This window comes from Oncorhynchus keta, chromosome 30 (genome assembly GCF_023373465.1).
Source record: "Oncorhynchus keta strain PuntledgeMale-10-30-2019 chromosome 30, Oket_V2, whole genome shotgun sequence".
Classification (NCBI taxonomy): domain Eukaryota; kingdom Metazoa; phylum Chordata; class Actinopteri; order Salmoniformes; family Salmonidae; genus Oncorhynchus; species Oncorhynchus keta.
The window spans coordinates 46,244,178-46,250,177 of NC_068450.1; positions in this window are offsets into that span (position 1 = coordinate 46,244,178).

Below are 6,000 nucleotides of genomic sequence, written 5' to 3' on the forward strand. Positions count from 1 at the left end.
GTTGTCTACAGTACCTTTGACTTGATGATGTGACTGAATGTTTGCATTCGGACTTACCTCATCCAGTCATCCAATATGGAGTGGACTCCCACAACCTTGTCCTAGATTTGACAGGGAGAGGAAATATCACCTGATGTAGAAATAAATACTTTCATCATCAGTGTGTGATACAGAAGTACTATTTCTGTCTGCACATGTTGCATTACCGTGTCTGTGTAACTGAGGTGGTATGGTGAACCAAGCTCGCCTGATGAGTAACCTCACCTGAGAGTTGAAGACTTGCATTAGCTTCCTGAGCTATGGGGCTGACACAGTTTTGTGATCCGTATGATCCGTACTATATCCTGGGATTCAGCGTGGTGTACAAATGCGCCTTCCCGTAACTGTGAAAATTGTCATTGTAAGTTTGAAGGATAGATGCGACCACAGGTGCCAGAGCTAAACCGTACTCTTTTAATCCTAACGTCAACTGAACAATACAGATCCTGGAGGGCAGGGTATAACATAACCCCAGGGTCAAACACTGTAACAATAACATAGCTTTTCTACTGTACAGCAGGCTGAGGCAGAGGGGGCAGAGCCGCTGAGGCGTCCAGCCAGGCGGCTGGTAGTGCTGCAGGGTTGGGCTTGTTAACCCCTGGGCCGGGAGGTGTTTGCACTTTGTGAAGACTGCTAGCATGTTAGCGTGAACCGTCTGAGAGATGGAATGTGACTGGTACAAGCTGCCGTCTCACCTGAACAGGGTTTGACCAGAAGGACTGGAGCTTGTTGATGAGGTTGGGCCATCTGATCCGGACCCGGTCAGAGGCGGCTATGACTGGTGGCCTAACCCACCGTGTTTTGTGAAAACGGTCTTTCATCCATTGCTGGTGGGCCGCAACTGTGGCCCAAGCATTGTGAACGGGTGGTTTTTACCTTTATTTAACCAGGCAAGTCAGTTAAGAACGCATTCTTATTTTCAATGACGGCCTGGGAACAGTGGGTTAACTGCCTGTTCAGGGGCAGAACGACAGATTTGTACCTTGTCAGCTCGGGGGTTTGAACTCGCAACCTTCCGGTTACTAGTCCAATGCTCTAACCACTAGGCTACGCTGCCGCCCCCTCTAACCACTAGGCTACGCTGCCGCCAGAGGAGGGGCGATAAGGGCGGAGTCCTTCCAGAGGCAGCTGCAGCTCACGTCCCAGCATGAGGGATGCTGTGGAGACCCCTGTGGTAGAGTGCTTGGCACGGTAGTGCAACAGTGTTTGGAGCAGCCTGATGGCAAACGTTCACCCTTGTGCAAGGTGGGCTCTGATGCCATTCTTGAGCGTCTGGTTGAAGAGCTCTACCTGGGCAGCAGCGGCTGGATTTAGGATCTGGTGGATTGGTTCAATGTTGGAGTGGAGTGGGGAAATTACCTTGACTGAGAGTCGAAATCCCACAAAGTCAATGGCGGGACGAAGAAGAAACACTTATCTCCATTGAGAGCGAGGTGGTGTTTTGTCAGTGCAGTGAACACACTGCAAAGGTGCTCATTATGGACCCTGGTGATGGGCCCGTGGACAACGATGCCATCTATTGTATCCAGTAATAATGCACCTATAAACCTGAGTTATATTGTGAGCACTGAGGCGTTTTACCCGAGTAGGATGTTCACCCTGCACTTCAGCTCAAACATAAATATTACTGGCTACCTCTGTCTACCTTTGTCTACCTCTGTTACACCTCCCAGTAAAGCAATAGAAACAATCAAGAACCCAATAGCATTTTCTAAAAATAGCCCAAATTAATATATGGTTCATGATATTTGTTCATGAAATCGATATCTTGCTAGTAACAGATGATATAATAATAATAATATATGCCATTTAGCTGACGCTTTTATCCAAAGCGACTTACAGTCATGTGTGCATACATTCTACGTATGGGTGGTCCCGGGAATCGAACCCACTACCCTGGCGTTACAAGCGCCATGCTCTACCAACTGAGCCACAGAAGGACATTCATATACTGACTATCTCTAAAACTCACTTAGATGATAGCAATACATGGTTTCATCATCTTCAGAAGAGACTGCCGGTGGTGAAAGTGTAAGCATTTATGTTCAGAGTCATATTTCTATAAATCTTAAAGAGGATGTCACGTCAAATACTGTGGAAGTAATATGGCTACAGGTTCACCTGCATCACCTTACGCCCATTCTTGTGGGAAACTGCTATAGACCACCAAGTGCTGACAGTCAGTATCTGGACAATATGTGTGAAACGCTTGATAATGTATGTGATATTAGTTAATGATGGCACCGGAGGGGAGGGCTGCCGTCTTATCGGCGCTCAACCAACCATGCAAAAAAAATAATAATCTTGTTCGTAACTTGTTTTGTACATAATGTTGCTGCTACCATCTCTTATAACCAAAAAGAGCTTCTGGACATCAGAACTGCAATTGCTCACCTCAAACTGGACTAAGAGTTCTTCTTCAATGAGTCGGACGGGAGGTATATACTACTACAGACACCTGACCAGGCCAAGATGATGATTCGCTGGAGAAGGAAACAGAGATTTTGTGGAAAAAGATCTGGGTGACTTGTGAGGATTAGGCGACGAGTGGCTAATCTGCCCTTGCTTTCCGTCCTGCTAGCTAATGTTCAATCACTGGAAAATAAATGGGACAAGCTGAAAGCAAGTATATCCTACCAACGGGACATTAAAAACTGTAATATCTTATGTTTCCCCGAGTCGTGGCTGAACGAAGACATTTAGAACATACAGCTGGCAGGTTATACACTCCATCAGCAGGACAGAACAGCAAGCAGCAACTGGACAGACACGGGGCGGGGGCCTATGCATATATGTGAACAACAGCTGGTGCATGATATATAAGGAAGTCTCAAGGTTTTGCTCGCCTGAAGGAGAGTATCTCACGATAAGCTGTAGACCACACTATCTGCTTAGAGAGTTTTCATCTGTATTTTTTCGTAGCTGTCTACATACCACCACAGACCGATTCTGGCACTAAAACCACACTCAATGAGCTGTACTCAGCCATAAGCAAACAGGAAAACGCTCATCCAGAGGCGGCGCTCCTAGTGGCTGGGACTTTAATGCAGGGAAACTTAAATCAGTTTTACCTCATTTCTATCAGCATGTTAAATGGTGCAACCAGAGAAAAAAAATCTAGAAACCTTTACTCTAAACACAGAGATGCGTACAAAGCTCTCACGCGCCCTTCATCTGGCAAATCTGTCCATAATTCTATCCTCCTGATTCCTGCTTACAAGCAAAAATTAAAGCAGGAAGCACCAGTGACTCGGTCTATAAAAAAGTGGTCAGATGAAGCAGATGCTAAACTACAGGACTGCTTTGCTAACACAGACTAGAACATGTTCTGGGATTCTTCCGATGGCATTGAGGAGTACACCACATCAGTCACTGGCTTTATCAATAAGTGCATCGAGGACGTCGTCCCCGCAATGACTGTACGAACGGGAACATTCCTCACACCAGAAGCCATGGATTACAGGCAACATTCGCACTGAGCTAAAGGGTAGAGCTGCCGCTTTCAAGGAGCAGGACTCTAACCCGGAAACTTATAAGAAATCCCGCTATGCCCTCCAATGAACCATCAAACAGGCAAAGTGTCAAAACAGGACTAAGATTTAATCGTACTTTACCGACTTCAACGCTTGTCGGATGTGGCAGGGATTGCAAACTATTACTGACTAGAAAGGGAATCACAGCCGAGAGCTGCCCAGTGACACAAGCCTATCAGACGAGCGAAATAACTCGCTTCGAGGCAAGTAACACTGAAATATGCATGAGAGCATCAGCTGTTCCTGTAAACTGTATGATCATGCTCTCTGCAGCCAATGTGAACAAGACTTTCAAACAGCTCAACATTCACAAGGCTTCAGGGCCAGACGGATTACCAGGACCTGTACTCGGAGCATGTGCTAACCAACTGGCAAGTGTCTTCACTGACATTTTCAACCTCTCCCTGTCTGAGTCTGTAATACCAACATGTTTCAAGCAGACCACCATAGTCTCTGTGCCCAAGAACACTAAGGAAACCTGCCTAAATGACTACTGACCACTCACGTCTGTAGCCATGAAATGCTTTGAAAGGCTGGTCATGGCTCAAATCAACACCATTATCCCAGAAACCCTAGACCCACTCCAATTTGCACCAACACATCCACAGATGATGCAATCTCTATTGCAATCCACACTGCCATTTCCCACCTGGACAAAAGGAACACCTATGTGAGAATGCTATTCATTGACTACAGCTCAGCGTTCATCAGCATAGTACCCTCAAAGCTCATCACTAAGCTAAGGACCCTGGGACTAAACACCTCCCTCTGCAACTGGATCCTGGACTTCCTGACGGGCCGCACCAAGGTGGTACGAGTAGGTAGCAACTCATCCGCCCCTCAGGGGTGCGTACATAGTCCCCTTCTGTACTCCCTGCTCACTCATGACTGCATAGCCAGGCACGACTCCTGGTAGGCCTGATCACCAACAACGATGAGAGCCTATAGGGAGGAGGTCAGAGACTTGATCGTGTGGTGTAAGGACAACAACCTCTCCCTCAACGTGATCAAGACAAAGGAGCTGATTGTGTACTATAGGAAAAGGAGGACCACATCACCAACAAACTAACATAGTCCATGCACACCGAGGAAGTCGTGAAGAGGGCACGACAAAACCTATTCCCCCTCAGAAGACTGAAAAGATTTGGCATTGGACCTCAGATCATCAAAAGGTTTTACAGCTGCAACATCGAGAGCTTCCTGACAGGTTGCATCACTGCTTGGTATGGCAACTGCTCGGCCTTCGACCACAGGGCACTACAGAGGGTAGTGCGTACGGCCCACTACATCACCGCGGCCAAGCTTCCTGCCATCCAGGACCTCTATACCAGGCGGTGTCAGAGGAAGGCCCTAAACATTGTCAAAGACTCCAGCCACCATAGACTGTTCTTTCTGCTATGGCACGGCAAGCGGTACCGGAGCGCCAAGTCTCGGTCCAGGAGGCTTCTAAAAAGCTTCTACCCCCAAGCTATAAGACTCCCGAACAGCTTATCAAATGTCTACGCAGACTATTGGCATTGCACCCCCCCCCACCACTGGAACTCTGCTACTCCTCTCTGTTATTATCTGTGCATAGTCACTTTAATAACTATACCTGCATGTACATATTTCCTCAATAGCCTTGACACCGGTCCCCCCTCCAATTGACTCTGTACCGGTTCCCCCTGTATATAGCCATGCTGTTGTTATTTACTGGTGCTCTTTAATTTTTTGTTGTTCATACTTTTTGGTGGTATTTTCTTAAAACTGCATTGTTGGTTAATGGCTTGTAAGTAAGCATTTCACTGTAAGGTCTACAACTGTTGTATTCAGTGCACGTGACAAATCCAATTTGATTTGATTTTGATTTGATTGACATAGAGATGTCGATTGGCTTCATCAAACTGCCCACTCAAGAAAAAACTCAAACTGTAACCATTACCTGTAACCATTAACCGTATCCATTACTATTAATCAGTCAACCTACAGGGGTATTTTCAAACAGAACCGGAATGAAATCATCCAATTGTATTGATCACATCTTTACTAACGCTGCAGAAATCTGCTTTAAAGCAGTATCTAAATCCATTGGATGTAGTGACCATAACATAGTAACCATATCTAGGAAAACCAAAGTTCCAAAGGCTTAGCCTAATATAGTGTATAAGAGGTCGTATAAGAAGTGTTGTCATGATTCGCATGTTGAATATGTAACAATATTTGCTGGTTTGTTTTGTGTATTGAGTAGCAACCAGGCGCTGCACTTGACACATTTATGAAATTGCTTATTCCAGTTACTAATAAGCGTGCAACCATTGATTGTAAAAATGGTTAAATCCCCTTTGATTGATGAAAATGTAACATTTTACTGTTTTAGGGATGAGGCAAAAGGAATGACAAATAAGTCTGGCTGCAGAGCCAATTGGTAAACATACTGTAAATTGAGAAA